This window comes from Heptranchias perlo, unplaced genomic scaffold, assembly GCF_035084215.1.
Source record: "Heptranchias perlo isolate sHepPer1 unplaced genomic scaffold, sHepPer1.hap1 HAP1_SCAFFOLD_209, whole genome shotgun sequence".
Lineage (NCBI taxonomy): Eukaryota > Metazoa > Chordata > Chondrichthyes > Hexanchiformes > Hexanchidae > Heptranchias > Heptranchias perlo.
In genome coordinates this window covers 98,405-116,469 of record NW_027139223.1, presented here as the reverse complement: position 1 = coordinate 116,469, position 18,065 = coordinate 98,405, and positions in this window count along the sequence as shown.

The following is an 18,065-nucleotide window of genomic DNA, read 5'->3' as shown; positions in this document are numbered from 1 at the left end:
TCTCTGATTAACGCCAGTCTCTGATTAACCCCAGTCTCTGATTAACCCCAGTCCCGGATTAACCCCAGTCTCTGATTAACGCCAGTCTCTGATTAACCCCAGTCTCTGATTAACACCAGTCCCTGATTGACGCCAGTCCAGGATTAACCCCAGTCTCTGATTAACCCCAGTCTCTGATTAACCCCAGTCTCTGATTAACCCCAGTCCCGGATTAACCCCAGTCTCTGATTAACGCCAGTCTCTGATTAACCCCAGTCTCTGATTAACCCCAGTCCCTGATTAACCCCAGTCCCGGATTAATCCCAGTCCCTGATTAACCCCAGTCCCGGAATAACCCCAGTCTCTGATTAACCCCAGTCTCTGATTAACCCCAGTCTCTGATTAACCCCAGTCCCTGATTAACGCCAGTCTCTGATTAACCCCAGTCCCGGATTAACCCCAGTCCCTGATTAACCCCAGTCCCTGATTAACCCCAGTCCCGTATTAACGCCAGTCTCTGATAAACGCCAGTCTCTGATTAACCCCAGTCCCTGATTAACCCCAGTCTCTGATTAACCCCAGTCCCGGATTAATCCAAGTCCCGGATTAACCCCAGTCCCGGATTAACGCCAGTCCCTGATTAACGCCAGTCCCTGATTAACCCCAGTCTCTGATTAACCCCAGTCTCTGATTAACCCCAGTCCCGGATTAATCCCAGTCCCGGATTAACCCCAGTCTCTGATTAACCCCAGTCCCTGATTAACCCCAGTCTCTGATTAACCCCAGTCCCGGATTAATCCCAGTCCCGGATTAACCCCAGTCTCTGATTAACCCCAGTCTCTGATTAACCCCAGTCTCTGATTATCTGATTAACCCCAGTCTCTGATTAACCCCAGTCCCTGATTAACCCCAGTCCCTGATTAACCCCAGTCTCTGATTAACCCCAGTCTCTGATAAACCCCAGTCTCTGATTAACCCCAGTCCCGGACTAACCCCAGTCCCGGATTAAACCCAGTCTCTGATTAACCCCAGTCCCGGATTAACCCCAGTCCCTCATTAACCCCAGTCCAGGATTAATCCCAGTCTCTGATTAACCCCAGTCTCTGATTAACCCCAGTCCAGGATTAACCCCAGTCTCTGATTAACCCCAGTCCCGGATTAACCCCAGTCCCTGATTAACCCCAGTCCAGGATCAACCCCAGTCCCTGATTAACCCCAGTCTCTGATTAACCTCAGTCCCTGATTAACGCCAGTCTCTGATTAACCCCAGTCTCTGATTAACCCCAGTCCCGGATTAACGCCAGTCCCTGATTAACCCCAGTCTCTGATTAACCCCAGTCCCGGATTAACCCCAGTCCCTGATTAACCCAAGTCCCTGATTAACCCCAGTCCCGGATTAACCCCAGTCTCTGATTAACCCCAGTCTCTGATTAACCCCAGTCCCTGATTAACCCCAGTCCCGGATTAACCCCAGTCCCTGATTAACCCCAGTCCCGGATTAACCCCAGTCTCTGATTAACCCCAGTCCCGGATTAACGCCAGTCCCGGATTAACCCCAGTCTCTGATTAACCCCAGTCCCGGATTAACCCCAGTCCCGGATTAACCCCAGTCTCTGATTAACCCCAGTCCCTGATTAACCCCAGTCCCTGATTAACCCCAGTCTCTGATTAACCCCAGTCTCTGATTAACCCCAGTCTCTGATTAACCCCAGTCCCTGATTAACCCCAGTCTCTGATTAACCCCAGTCCCGGATTAACCCCAGTCCCTGATTAACCCCAGTCCCTGATTAACCCCAGTCCCGGATTAACCCCAGTCCCTGATTAACCCCAGTCCCGGATTCCCTTTCTCTTGCCGTGTGTTTCTGAATGTAAATCCCTGTCACTGGGAGGCAGCAGCCGAGGTCCCGACCCCCGGTCTCAGGGTCTGTTACTGTCCGGTGCCCAAACACACGGCCGAGGGTTTGATCGAGTCGATGGTCCAGACAGTGATCTGAAGCAGGTCGATCTGGGTGTGTCGAGACTCACTGATCCGGATTAACGGGCTGAGGATTTGCTGATGCAACAATTTCGATGCCTGAAGGACAGAAGTTTATTGGGTGAGTCTCTCCGATCGGGGCACTGGGCAAGTTGGTGACTGAGGGCTTCGGACGGGGAAATTTGCGGACAATTCCAGATTAGGAGGTGTGGTTAATTCTTCAGAAGGTTAAAGGAAGCTGCCGAGGGATATTGATGAGATGGGGAATGGGCTGGACAGGGGCAGAGGGATATTGATGAGATGGGGAATGGGCTGGACAGGGGCAGAGGGATATTGATGAGATGGGGAATGGGCTGGACAGGGGCCGAGGGATATTGATGAGATGGGGAATGGGCTGGACAGGGGCCGAGGGATATTGATGAGATGGGGAATGGGCTGGACAGGGACAGAGGGATATTGATGAGATGGGGAATGGGCTGGACAGGGACAGAGGGATATTGATGAGAAGGGGAATGGGCTGGACAGGGGCAGAGGGATATTGATGAGAAGGGGAATGGGCTGGACAGGGGCAGAGGGATATTGATGAGAAGGGGAATGGGCTGGACAGGGGCCGAGGGATATTGATGAGATGGGGAATGGGCTGGACAGGGGCAGAGGGATATTGATGAGATGGGGAATGGGCTGGACAGGGGCAGAGGGATATTGATGAGATGGGGAATGGGCTGGACAGGGGCAGAGGGATATTGATGGGATGGGGAATGGGCTGGACAGGGGCAGAGGGATATTGATGAGATGTGGGAATGGGCTGGACAGGGGCAGAGGGATATTGATGAGATGGGGAATGGGCTGGACAGGGGCAGAGGGATATTGATGAGATGGGGAATGGGCTGGACAGGGACAGAGGGATATTGATGGGATGGGGAATGGGCTGGACAGGGGCAGAGGGATATTGATGAGATGTGGGAATGGGCTGGACAGGGGCAGAGGGATATTGATGAGATGGGGAATGGGCTGGACAGGGGCAGAGGGATATTGATGAGATGGGGAATGGGCTGGACAGGGCCCGATGAGATTCAATGTCAGTCAGTGCGAGGTGATGCATTTTGGTTAAATAAACAACTGCAGTAATTATACTGTGAATGGGGGTGGGTTCAGGACTGTGGGGGAGCAGAGGGATTTGGGGGAGGACAGGGTCACAGGTCATTAAAGGCACCACCTCAGGGGGAGAAGGCTGTAAAAAGCTCATGGAATTGTATGTTTCACCTCAAAAGGTGTCGAATATAAAAACCAAGAGGTAATGATGAACCTAAATAAAATCTTAATAAGACCTCAGTTCGAGGACTGTGTACAGTATTGGGCTCCACACTGTAGGAATGATATTGGGGTTTAGAGAGAGTAAAATACAGATTCACTGGGACGCTGCCTGGAGTGAGGCAAATAAATACCAAGAAAGACCAGAAAATGGGGTCTCTGTTTTTCTCTCTCTCTTTGTCTCTCTGTCTCTGAATGTTTCTCTCTCTCTCTCTCTCTCTGTCTCGCTCTGTATCTGTCTGTTTTTCTCTCTTTGTCTGTCTCTCTCTATCTCTCTGTCTGTCCCTCTGTCTCTGTCAGTCTGTGTCTGTTTCTCTGATTTGTGAGATTTCTTGGAAAAATCTGTCTGTGTCTGTTTCTCTGTGTCTCTGTATCTGTCTCTGTCTATTTCTCTCTCCCTGCACCTCTGTCTGTCTGTACATGTCTGTCTTTCTCTCTCTTTCTCTCTGTTTCTCTCCCTCTCTCTCTCGGGGAGTGAATGAGACGGGATCTTACAGAATCGTGTATGATACTAAGTGGAATGGAAAAGGTTAATCCCCAGTCACTATTTTAAATTAAACCGTGACTGCAGGAGACACAGGTACAGACTGGGAAAAGGCAGGTTCAGGACTGGTGTCAGGAAGCACTTCACACAGAGAGTGACCAATATCTGAAATTAGTCCCGGAGCAGGGGAGTGGGACTGAAACCTCTGGGGCCATTCACAAGGGTCAGTTGGAGGCTGTGACGGGCGGGGCTGGGAGATTTGTAGGATTTCTTGGAAAGGTGGGGCTGGATGGGCCGAATGGCCTCTCTCTGCATCTCTCTTAAAGCTGCCGGACTTGCCTTCATTTCTCAAGTTAAATGTCGTGGTGTGAGGGGGAGCAGGAGGTACGAAGGGTCCAAGAACCCCATCACCCCAAGGTTTATGTGTTTAATCCTTCCAGAGAATCGTACAGTACAGGAGGAGGCCTTTTGGCCCATCGTGCCTGTGCCAGCTCTTTGAAAGAGCTATCCAATTAATCCCACTCCCCCGCTCTTTCCCCATTGCCCTGTATCGATGGAGCATCAATCAGCTCTCCCGGGAATAGGGTCGGCAACTCTGGTTGGACATGTTCCTGGAGGTTTCATCACATGACCTCTCACCTCCAAACACCCCTCCCCACTCTCCCGCCATTGGTCGCCCGACACATCCATCTGTGTGACTCCCCACCCCCTCACCCCCACCATTGGTCGCTCAACACGTCCATCTTAATGACGCCCCGCCCCACACTCCCTCCTTTGGTCGCCTGATACGTCCATACATGGGAACCTCCCCCCGCACCCCCGCCATTGGTCACCCAACACGTCCATCCTCATGACGACCCACACCCACACACCCGCCATTGGTCACCCAACACGTCCATCCTCATGACGACCCACACCCACACACCCACCATTGGTCACCCAACACGTCCATCCTCATGACGACCCACCCCCGCACTCCCACCATTGGTCACCCAACACGTCCTCATGACGACCCACACCCACACACCCACCATTGGTCACCCAACACGTCCATCCTCATGACGACCCACACCCACACACCCGCCATTGGTCACCCAACACATCCATCCTCATGACGACCCACACCCACACACCCGCCATTGGTCACCCAACACATCCATCCTCATGACGACCCACACCCACACACCCACCATTGGTCACCCAACACGTCCATCCTCATGACGACCCACACCCACACACCCACCATTGGTCACCCAACACATCCATCCCACACCGAGCGTAAAGTGAACAGACTCTTTGTTACCCGATTGGATGATTCTTGACTCTCAGTCAAACAACCAATTTCCGCCATCGACAATATTTTTACAATTAATAAATGAAAGTACTCAAAGAAAATGTAAACTACGTACCATTTTTTAATGGCCCCGTGATGTTTCTCCCCCGGTTTGCTCGCAGCGGTGTCCTGGAGATTAATCTTTTATTCCTGGAGACTCCAGAGCAATCCTGGAGGGTTGGCAACCCGACCTGGGAATGTTGGAAACAGAAACAGGACGGATCCCTGAAGTGAAACAGACATCAAACCCCAGCTCTGGACTTTCATATCCCCTCCCCCATATTATTAAAACTGTAATTACTTCATATTTCTTGTAGTATCTTTATTCATATTTATCAGTAACTGTAGAACACACAAGCCCAAATCCGGGCTGAATATCGGATTCATTTTGATTCGGACAAATTTGAGTGTTAATGAAATCCGATAGTTTAACGCAGCGGGCTTTAGGACCACGCGGAAGCCTCAGGTGGGACCATTGGTCAGAGTAACTCGGCGGGCTTTAGGACCGCGGGGAAGCCTCAGGTGGGTTGATGTTTCCAGTCTGTATCTGCTCCTGGATTGAGATTTTATTTCTCTCTCTGTGAATTTCTCCGGGACCGGGACCGGGACCAGGCCCCGGCCGGTCTCTCTCTCCCCATCTATTCCCCCCTCTCTCCCCATCTATTCCCCCCTCTCCCCCCATCTATTCCCCTCTCTCTCCCCATCTATTCCCCCCTCTCCCCCATCTATTCCCCCCTCTCTCCCCATCTATTCCCCCCTCTCTCCCCATCTATTCCCCCCTCTCCCCCCATCTATTCCCCTCTCTCTCCCCATCTATTCCCCCTCTCTCCCCATCTATTCCCCCCTCTCCCCATCTATTCCCCCCTCCCCCCATCTATTCCCCTCTCTCCCCATCTATTCCCCCTCCCCCCATCTATTCCCCCCTCCCCCCATCTATTCCCCTCTCTCCCCATCTATTCCCCCCTCTCCCCATCTATTCCCCTCTCTCCCCATCTATTCCCCCCTCCCCCCATCTATTCCCCCTCTCCCCATCTATTCCCCCTCTCCCCATCTATTCCCCCCTCTCCCCATCTATTCCCCCTCCCCCCATCTATTCCCCTCTCTCCCCATCTATTCCCCCCTCCCCCATCTATTCCCCCCTCTCTCCCATCTATTCCCCCCTCTCCCCATCTATTCCCCCTCTCTCCCCATCTATTCCCCCTCTCCCCATCTATTCCCCCCTCTCTCCCCATCTATTCCCCCCTCTCTCCCCATCTATTCCCCCCTCTCCCCATCTATCCCCCCTCTCTCCCCATCTATTCCCCCCTCTCCCCCATCTATTCCCCCTCTCCCCATCTATTCCCCCCTCTCTCCCCATCTATTCCCCCCTCTCTCCCATCTATTCCCCCCTCTCTCCCCATCTATTCCCCCCTCTCTCCCCATCTATTCCCCCCTCTCCCCATCTATTCCCCCCTCTCTCCCCATCTATTCCCCCCTCTCCCCCATCTATTCCCCCTCTCTCTCTCTCCCGGTCATTTTATTTCGGGATTTATTTCCTGTCAAAAAAACCCGCGGCCGCAAAATCAACTTTAATCCGGTTTCTCTGCTAAAGTCATCGGACCCGATTGAAGAGGCTCCGTCCTGAGGAATGCGGAGCTCGGTCCCTGATCGGAGGGCGCTGATCTCGGCCAGTGTAAGTGAGACTCTGGACATGTCCCCCCGGTAGGAGGGTCTGTGTACATTGTATAGGGGGGTCTGTGTACATTGTATAGGAGGGTCTGTGTACATTGTATAGGGGGGTCTGTGTACATTGTATAGGGGGGTCTGTGTACATTGTATAGGGGGGTCTGTGTACATTGTATAGGAGGGTCTGTGTACAGTGTATAGGAGGGTCTGTGTACAGTGTATAGGGGGGTCTGTGTACATTGTATAGGGGGTCTGTGTACATTGTATAGGGGGGTCTGTGTACATTGTATAGGGGGGTCTGTGTACATTGTATAGGGGGGTCTGTGTACATTGTATAGGGGGGTCTGTGTACATTGTATAGGAGGGTCTGTGTACATTGTATAGGGGGGTCTGTGTACATTGTATAGGGGGGTCTGTGTACATTGTATAGGAGGGTCTGTGTACATTGTATAGGGGGTCTGTGTACATTGTATAGGGGGGTCTGTGTACATTGTATAGGGGGGTCTGTGTACATTGTATAGGAGGGTCTGTGTACATTGTATAGGAGGGTCTGTGTACAGTGTATAGGAGGGTCTGTGTACATTGTATAGTGGGGTCTTAATTGGATAGGGGGGTCTGTGTACATTGTATAGGGGGGTCTGTGTACATTGTATAGGGGGGTCTGTGTGCATTGTATAGGGGGTCTGTGTACATTGTATAGGAGGGTCTGTGTACATTGTATAGGGGGGTCTGTGTACATTGTATAGGGGGGGTCTGTGTACATTGTATAGGGGGGTCTGTGTACATTGTATAGGAGGGTCTGTGTACATTGTACAGGAGGGTCTGTGTACATTGTATAGGAGGGTCTGTGTGCATTGTATAGGGGGTCTGTGTACATTGTATAGGAGGGTCTGTGTACATTGTATAGGAGGGTCTGTGTACATTGTATAGGAGGGTCTGTGTACATTGTATAGGAGGGTCTGTGTACATTGTATAGGAGGGTCTGTGTACATTGTATAGGAGGGTCTGTGTACATTGTATAGGAGGGTCTGTGTGTATAGGGGGGGTCTGTGTACATTGTATAGGAGGGTCTGTGTCCAGTGTACAGGGGGGTCTGTGTACATTGTATAGGAGGGTCTGTGTGCATTGTATAGGAGGGTCTGTGTACAGTGTATAGGGCTCTGTGTTCTGTGTACAGGGCTCTGTGTGCGGTGTACAGGGCTCTGTGTGCGGTGTACAGGGCTCTGTGTGCGGTGTACAGGGCTCTGTGTGCGGTGTACAGGGCTCTGTGTACGGTGTACGGGCTCTGTGTACACTGTACGGGCTCTGTGTGCGGTGTACAGGGCACTGTGTACGGTGTACAGGGCTCTGTGTGCGGTGTACGGGCTCTGTGTACAGTGTACGGGCTCTGTGTACGGTGTACGGGCTCTGTGTACAGTGTACGGGCTCTGTGTACACTGTACGGGCTCTGTGCGCGGTGTACGGGCTCTGTGCGCGGTGTACAGGGCTCTGTGCGCGGTGTACAGGGCTCTGTGCGCGGTGTACAGGGCTCTGTGCGCGGTGTACAGGGCTCTGTGCGCGGTGTACAGGGCTCTGTGCGCGGTGTACAGGGCTCTGTGCGCGGTGTACAGGGCTCTGTGCGCGGTGTACAGGGCTCTGTGCGCGGTGTACAGGGCTCTGTGCGCGGTGTACAGGGCTCTGTGCGCGGTGTACAGGGCTCTGTGCGCGGTGTACGGGCTCTGTGCGCGGTGTACGGGCTCTGTGCGCGGTGTACGGGCTCTGTGCGCGGTGTACGGGCTCTGTGCGCGGTGTACGGGCTCTGTGCGCGGTGTACGGGCTCTGTGCGCGGTGTACGGGGCTCTGTGCGCGGTGTACGGGGCTCTGTGCGCGGTGTACGGGGCTCTGTGCGCGGTGTACGGGGCTCTGCGCGCGGGTGTACGGGGCTCTGCGCGCGGTGTACGGGGCTCTGCGCGCGGTGTACGGGGCTCTGCGCGCGGTGTACGGGGCTCTGCGCGCGGTGTACGGGCTCTGCGCGCGGTGTACGGGCTCTGCGCGCGGTGTACGGGCTCTGTGCACGGTCCAGGGTGGGATATGCTGCTTCCTGCAATCTGACAATCTCCAACACCCACAAACTCTGATTCCCATTTCCCCCGGGCTGGAACAGGGCCCCCTGCCGGTCCGGCCCAGTCTCACACCCTGGACCACCCCCAGTTTTGGGGACAATTTCCTTTCACTGAGCGTCTCCCCCAACTCACTCCTTCCCACATTGTCTGACTTTATAAACGATTCGAGATGCAGAAGGAGCTTTCTTTATTTAATGGTTGATAAAGAAATAATCCTGAACACACAAACAATGGGATTGGATGAGCCTTAAATCAGCGTTGATGAAATGAGTTTTTGATGAGCGGCCGGTGCTGAACTTGTCCTGTTTCCCCCCGCCGTGTGTTTAATGCTCCTGTCTGGGATCAGATTCACTTCTCACAACATTTCATTTCATTTCTAAATCACAGCAGAGTTTCCAGAGCGAGGGCATCAAACCAGCCCACATCCCCGAACCAGCCACTGGGCAAGATTCACACTCCCCTCAGCTCTGAGCTGCCAATAAATTCAACCCCAACTCGCCTGTTATCGAGGTGTAATTATTCCTATTGATCTGCAGCTTGTGAAGATAATGTGATCACTGAAACAAATCTCTCCTAAACTAGGCCCAATATATCAAAACCTCATCAAACTCTAGTGATGTCCGACTGTGAGACCCTCCAGCCCTCCCACCCTCCGAGATCTCCGCGTTTCTCCAACTCTGGCCTCTTGTCCATCCCCCACTCCCTTCGCCCCTCCATTGGCGGCCGTGCCTTCAGCTGCCCAGACCCGAAGCTCTGGAATTCCCTCCCTAAACCTCTCCCCCTCTCCCTCTCTCTCTCCTCCTTTAAGACCCTCCTTAAAACCCACCTCTTTGACCAAGCTTTTGGTCACCTGTCCTAATATCTCCTTATGTGATTCAGTGTCAAATTTTATCTGATAATCGCTCCTGTGAAGTTCCTTGGGATGTTTTACTACGTTAAAGGCGCTATATAAATGCAAGTTGTTGTTGGGGTCACATAAGAACATAACACAAGAAATAGGAGCAGGAATAGGCCATTCGGCCCCTCGAGCCTGCTCCGCCATTCAATCAGATCTTCGACCTCAACTCCACTTTCCCGCCCGATCCCCATATCCCTTGATTCCCTCAGTGTCCAAAAATCTATCGATCTCAGTCTTGAATATTCTCAACGACTGAGCATCCACAGCCCTCTGGGGTGGAGAATTCTAAAGATTCACAAACCCTACGAGCAGGTGGTGTGACGTAGGAGCCAGAAGATGAGTGTGGATTGTGAGGATCGAGCTGAAGGGGAACAGCATTCCGGGGGAGGAAGGGTGACGTTCGGAGACTATTTCTGCTCACAGTGGAGCAGCTTATAAAAGGCCGTAGTATTTATTATAGAAAATGGGTTATAAATATCCCAGTTACAAGTCTGTATATCAGTCAGAGTCCAGAGTAGCACATTGTGTCGTAAAATAGTCCACGGGAGGGACATCAAACCCAGAGTTTGTGAGTTTTTATTGGGGCCACTTTTAAAAAGAGAATGAGAATAATTTCACTTTTCCCGTGTGAGGAGCTGCTGAGATTGAGGTGAGATGATGGAGGGAGGGGAATATTTTTGCTTTTGCAGCTCTGCTCACCTCTCCTGAAGGTGCTGACTCAAGTCCCACTCCAGAGACTCGAGCACTTAATCCAGACCGACACTCCCGGTGCAGTACTGAGGGAGTGCTGCACTGTCGGAGGGTCAGTCCTGAGGGAGTGCTGCACTGTCGGAGGGTCAGTCCTGAGGGAGTGGTGCATTGTCGGAGGGTCAGTACTGAGGGAGTGCTGCACTGTCGGAGGGCCAGTACTGAGGGAGTGCTGCACTGTCGGAGGTGCCGTTTTTCGGCTGAGATGTTAAACCGAGACCCCGTCTGCTCTCTCAGGTTGATATCGATGATTCCATGGCACTATTTCAAAGACGAGCAGGGGAGTTCTCCCTGGTGTCCTGGCCAATATTTATCCCTCAACCAACATTGTGAAAAAACAGATTATCTGGTCATTTATCTCATTACTGTTTGTGGGATCTTGCTGTGCACAAATTGGCTGCCTACATTACAACAGTGACTACACTTCAATAAAGTATTTCATTGGCTGTAAACAATTTGGGACGTCCTGAGGATGTGAAAGTCCCAAAGCTGCTCAAACAAAGTCCTCCACAGAGAGAGCCAATAGAAAGTGTTTGAGTGGGAACCTCGATTCCTTGTCATTGAATTGAAGGGCTGGAGACTCTCACATTTTAAAATTAAACAAAGCTGTTTCACTTTAATCCTCACTCCAGCCAACAGGTGACCCGGCTCCGTCACACTCACTGGTTCTCAGTGTCTGCAGTTATTGGTTTATATTAAAACTAATAAAAGGCGGTAACGATTGATTCTGGGCAGTGTGGTCCTGATGATCAGGGATCCAGAGTCTAGATCTGGTGTTGTCTGAAAGGATCTTTTGATTGTCTGTAATTTCTGAATGTTGCAGTAAATCAGTGCGTTTATAATCAGATAATGAATAATATCCTTAATCCCTCAAACTCCAGTGTGTTCTGTTTAATCAGTGAGCTTTTCAATAGTGGCCGAGATTTAACGGGAAAATCCCATCACAAGATTTATTTTTATCTCGATCAGAATCCTGGGAGTTGAGTTGAAATCTTCATCTCATCGAAATCGAGATAAAGTCTCAAATCCAGGCACTCGGATTGGATTAGTCAGAGTGCGGGGATTGGCTGTTAATGGGCAGTGTGAGTCTGAGGATTGGGCTCGAAGGTCAGGAGCAGAACCTGGTCCAAAATCCATTGATTTTATTTCTCTCCCAACAGGGAGCTGATGTCAGAAGGAGGAGATGATCAATGGGAGAGAGAGTCTTGTCAGGACACAGTCATCTCATTGGGTCCCAGTACTGACTGATCAGTGAATAAGGACAACTGTCTGACACAGAGAACAGCTGGGGGGAAAACAGCTGGAATTCAAACACCGGGAACATCTGCAAACACCGCTGTGGAAAAACAGCTGGAATCCTGACACCTGGAACATCTGCAAACACCGCTGTGGAAAAACAGCTGGAATCCTAACACCTGACACGTTCGCAAACACAGCTGGGAAAAACAGCTGGAACCCCAACACCTGGAACATCTGCAAACACCGCTGTGGAAAAACAGCTGGAATCCTAACACCTGACACGTTCGCAAACACAGCTGGGAAAAACAGCTGGAACCCCAACACCTGGAATATCTGCAAACACCGCTGGGGAAAAACATCTGGAATCAGTGTCCAGTCAAAGTCGGATCGTCACAGAACGTTCACACCAGACCTCGGAGTGGAGACCCCCTGAATCACCCCCAGACAGACCGAGATCACCCCCTCTCTGAGCGAGGGTCCAGTCGGAACGATGCGTCTGTCCGGTTTGTTGCCCCTTCAGGCCCTTTGGACAGCCCTGTCTGTCTCCACACAGCACTTCCCGTCCTGGGGTCACTACGACCTGTGTAAGACTCAGATTCACTGGGACCAGGGGAGGAGTTGGGATTACATGGCCTGCCAGCCCGAGGCGGAGCTGGTCAGCAGGTTCCTGAGGGTGAGGTTGGATCCCCCCAACAGTACGTGTGGAGAGACCCCGGAGATGTACTGCACGCTGGTGAGTAGAAGCCTTTCACACCCAGTCTCTGTTGTGTGTCACGCTGGGAATGGACGGTCACTGAATGGCCTTTATCAAAGTGAGTCATTACTTAGAATTACAGAGAATGTACAGCACAGAAACAGGCCATTCGGCCCAACTGGTCTATACTGGTGTTTATGCTCCACACGAGCCTCCTCCCACCCGGAGTATTGCACTGTCGGAGGGTCAGTACTGAGGGAGCGCTGCACTGTCGGAGGGTCAGTACTGAGGGAGTATTGCACTGTCGGTGAGTCAGTACTGAGGGAGTGCTGCACTGTCGGAGGGTCAGTACTGAGGGAGTGCTGCACTGTCGGAGGGTCGGTACTGAGGGAGTGCTGCACTGTCGGAGGGTCAGTACTGAGGGAGTGCTGCACTGTTGGAGGTGCCGTCTTTTGGATGAGACGTTAAACCCAGATCCCATCTGCCCTCTCGGGTGGACGTGAACGATCCCAAGGTTACTATTTCGAGGAAGAGTAGGGGAGTCTCCCCGGTGTCCTGGCCAATATTTATCCCTCAACCAACATCAAAAACAGATGATCCGGTCAAAAAAAGTCCTTCATTGGCTGTGAAGAAAGAAACAAAGATCTTCCATTTCGATAGCGCCTTTCACATCCTCAGGACGTCCCAAATCGCTTTACAGCCAATGAAGTACATTTTGAAGTTTAGTCACTGTTGTCATGTTGGAAATGCAGCAGCCAATTTGTGCACAGCAAGATCCCCCAAACAGCAATGTGAGAAATGACCCGATAATCTGTTTTAATGATTGGTTGAGGATAAATATTAACTTCCTGCCGCCATATTGGGACCTTAGTTGGCCGGTTTACGCCTGAGAAACGGAGCCTTGTTGTTCGGCCGGTATCTCGTAGTTTGTATATTTTTTATTCTGTAACTGTGTTTTTTACTCGTGTCCTCTCTCCTTCTCTCCCAATCTGTTCCCTCTCCTGAACTTCTGTTCTCTGATTCTGTTCTCTGATTCAGTATTCAATGTGAGTGGGTGAGTGAGACGGAAAGACTGCAGGGTGAGAATGGATTCAGACTCTGGCTGTAGTGTTGGTGCAAAGACAGCAATTCCTGCACAGATGCTGCAGATTTTAAAATTCTCATCCTCGTGTTCAAATCACTCCATGGCCTCTCCCCATCCTATCTCTGTAACCTCATCAACCCTACAACCCTCCGAGATCTCTGTAACCTCGTCAACCCTACAACCCTCCGAGATCTCTGTAACCTCGTCAACCCTACAACCCTCCGAGATCTCTGTAACCTCGTCAACCCTACAACCCTCCGAGATCTCTGTAACCTCATCAACCCTACAACCCTCCGAGATCTCTGTAACCTCGTCAACCCTACAACCCTCCGAGATCTCTGTAACCTCATCAACCCTACAACCCTCCGAGATCTCTGTAACCTCATCAACCCTACAACCCTCCGAGATCTCTGTAACCTCATCAACCCTACAACCCTCCGAGATCTCTGTAACCTCATCAACCCTACAAACCTCCGAGATCTCTGTAACCCCCCCCAACCCCACAACCCTCCGAGATCTCTGTAACCTCATCAACCCTACAACCCTCCGAGATCTCTGTAACCTCGTCAACCCTACAACCCTCCGAGATCTCTGTAACCTCCCCCAACCCTACAACCCTCCGAGATCTCTGTAACCTCCCCCAACCCTACAACCCTCCGAGATCTCTGTAACCTCGTCAACCCTACAACCCTCCGAGATCTCTGTAACCTCGTCAACCCTACAACCCTCCGAGATCTCTGTAACCTCGTCAACCCTACAACCCTCCGAGATCTCTGTAACCTCCCCCAACCCTACAACCCTCCGAGATCTCTGTAACCTCATCAACCCTACAACCCTCCGAGATCTCTGTAACCTCCCCCAACCCTACAACCCTCCGAGATCTCTGTAACCTCCCCCACCCTACAACCCTCCGAGATCTCTGTAACCTCGTCAACCCTACAACCCTCCGAGATCTCTGTAACCTCGTCAACCCTACAACCCTCCGAGATCTCTGCGCTCCTCCAATTCTGGCCTTTTGCCCATCCCCAATCTTCTTCACTCCCCCATTGGCGGCCGTGCCTTCAGCTGCCTGGGCCCTGAGCTCTGGAATTCCCTCCCTCGACCTCTCCGTCTCTCCACCTCTCTCTCCTCCTTTAAGACACTCCTCAAAACTTACCTCTTTGACCAAGCTTTTGGTCACCTGTCCGAATATCTCTTTCCATGACATGGGTGTCAATTTTTGTTTGATAATCGCTCCTGTGAAGGGCTTTGGGAAGTTTTACTCCATTAAAGGCGCTATATAAATGCAGGTTGTTGTTGTGGTGATATAATGTTTGGATCCAGTGGTGTCGAGGTTCTGTTACAGGACGAGGAATCAGAGAATGTAACTTCAAATCCCACCAGGACAGTTTGAGAATTTGAGTTCAGTTCAAAAAATCTGGAAATAAAAATCTGGTCTCAGTAAAAGTGACCATGAAACTGTCGGATTGTCGTAAAAACCCAACTGGTTCATTAATGTCCTTGAGGGAAGGAAACCTGCCGTCCTTACCCGGTCTGGGCCTATTTGTGACTCCAGTCTGAGGGCCGAGAGGCCCTTTAATATCGGGGCCCAGGTTTTTAAATCTCTGCATTTTTAAAATCTTTTCCTGTGAGCTGTAAAATCAGACTGAACAAAGAGCCAATGATGGACGTGTTTCTCTAAAGTGTGGGAGCTCAGGTTCGAGTTCAGAGAATGGGCTATATTTATATCAAAGGCCGCGGTTTCACCCAGTCTGACTCACATTCTGGGCTCCACTTCCCGCAATATCACTAATTTTACCAAAGTCTCTCGACAGCAGAATGAAGGGGTTACGATCAATATTTCAGCATCTCCAGGACATGATGTTCAATGTCAGCTGACCAACTGAATCCATGGCCTTGTTACTGATTATATCGCTCACCTTCTCTCCCCGGAAAGTCTGTTAATAATTGATGTAAAGTTGCTTCTCCAGAGAACAAAACATGGTTGAGGTTTGATTGAAATACTGAGGGGACAGTGTGAGGATACGGGAGGTGAGTATTGGTGAGTGAAGCAAACACTGACGGGAACATAGGAACAGCAGGAGGCCATTCAGCCCCTCGAGCCTGTTCCCCCATTCAATTAGATCATGGCTGATCTGTACCTTAACCCCATTTACCCGCCTTTGCTCCGTATCCCTCGATACCCTCACCCAACATAAATCTATCGATCTCAGTCTTGAAAGCTCCAATTGACCCCCAGCATCCACAGCCTTTTGGGGGAGAGAGTTCCAGATTTCCACTCCCCTTTGTGTGAAGAAATGTTTCCTGACATCACCCCTGAACGGCCGAGCTCTAATTTTAAGATTATTCCCCCTTGTTCTGGACTCTCCCACCAGAGGAAATAGTTTCTCTCCATCTACCCTATCGATTCCCTTTATCATTTTAAACACCTCGATCAGATCTCCCCTCAATCTTCTAAACTCGAGGGAATACAATCCTGGTTTATGCAACCTGTCCTCATAATTTGACCCATTAAGCCCCGAGTGTGCGCTGTCAGTGTGCCCGTGTTTCAGTCCGAGCAGTCCGAGCCCGCATGCAGCAAGACCTGGACAACATCCAGGCTTGGGCTCATAAGTGGCAAGTAACATTCGCACCGGACAAGTGCCAGGCAATGACCATCTCCAACAAGAGAGAGTCTAACCACCTCCCCTTGACATTCAACGGCATTACCATCGCCGAATCCCCCACCATCAACATCCTGGGGGTCACCATTGACCAGAAACTTAACTGGACCAGCCGTATAAATACTGTGGCTACAAGAGCAGGTCAGAGGCTGGGTATTCTGCGGTGAGTGACTCACCTCCTGACTCCCCAAAGCCTTTCCACCATCTACAAAGCACAAGTCAGGAGTGTGATGGAATACTCTCCACTTGCCTGGATGAGTGCAGCTCCAACAACACTCAGGAAGCTCGACACCATCCAGGACAAAGCAGCCCGCTTGATTGGCACCCCATCCACCACCCTAAACATTCACTCCCTTCACCACCGGCGCACTGTGGCTGCAGTGTGTACCATCCACAGGATGCACTGCAGCAACTCGCCAAGGCTTCTTCGACAGCACCTCCCAAACCCGCAACCTCTACCACCTAGAAGGACAAGAGCAGCAGGCACATGGGAACAACACCACCTGCACGTTCCCCTCCAAGTCACACACCATCCCGACTTGGAAATATATCGCCGTTCCTTCATCGTCGCTGGGTCAAAATCCTGGAACTCCCTTCCTAACAGCACTGTGGGAGAATCGTCACCACACGGACTGCAGCGGTTCAAGAAGGCGGCTCATCACCACCTTCTCGAGGGCAATTAGGGATGGGCAATAAATGCCGGCCTCGCCAGCGATGCCCACATCCCATGAACGAATAAAATAAAAGATCAGCTTGAGTATATTATTTGGAGACCTTCCCTGAACCATTGATATCTGACCCTCCCGGACCCCGCATCAGAGCCCCCCCCCAACTGAACCCCACCAGACCCACTCCAAACCCACCCCCCCCGATCTCCCACCAGACTCCCAACACCCCCCACCAGAACCTCCCCCCGAACCCCACCAGACCCACTCCAAACCCCCCCGATCTCCCACCAGACTCCCAACACCCCCCACCAGAACCTCACACCGAACCCCACCAGACCCACCCCAAACCCCCCATCCGCCCACCAGACCCCCAACAACCCCCCCCCCAACCCCACGAGACCCACCCTGACTCACCCCCGACCCCCTCCCCCAGACCACTGCAGCACTTCGACCTTCCCCTGAACCCCCTGCCCTCAGAAAGGGTTTTAATAGAGTAAATAAGGAGAAACTGTTTCCAGTGGCAGGAGGGTCGGGAACCAGAGGACACAGATTTAAGGTAATTCGTGAAAAATCCAGAGCGGAGATAAGGAGAATTTTTTTAATGTAGTGAGTTGTTCTGATCTGGAATGCGCTGCCTGACAGAGTGGTGGAAGCAGATTCAATAATAACTTTCAAAAGGGAATTGGATAAATACTTGAAAAGGAGAAATTTGCAGGGCTGTGGGGAAAGAGCAAGGGGAGTGGACGAATTGGATAGTTCTTTCAAAGAGCCAGCACAGGCTCGATGGACCGAATGGCCTCCTTCTGTGCTGTAATATTCTATGATTCTATGGACTGAGGGACACACTGTGGGGCCTGTTGTTAGACTCACTCCCCCAGTTATATTGTTCACTCCCCCTGGACTGAGGGACACACTGTGGGGCCTGTTGTTAGACTCACTCCCCCAGTTATATTGTTCACTCCCCCTGGACTGAGGGACACACTGTGGGGCCTGTTGTTAGACTCACTCCCCCAGTTATATTGTTCACTCCCCCTGGACTGAGGGACACACTGTGGGGCCTGTTGTTAGACTCACTCCCCCAGTTATATTGTTCACTCCCCCTGGACTGAGGGACACACTGTGGGGCCTGTTGTTAGACTCACTCCCCCAGTTATATTGTTCACTCCCCCTGGACTGAGGGACACACTGTGGGCCCTGTTGTTAGACTCACTCCCCCAGTTATA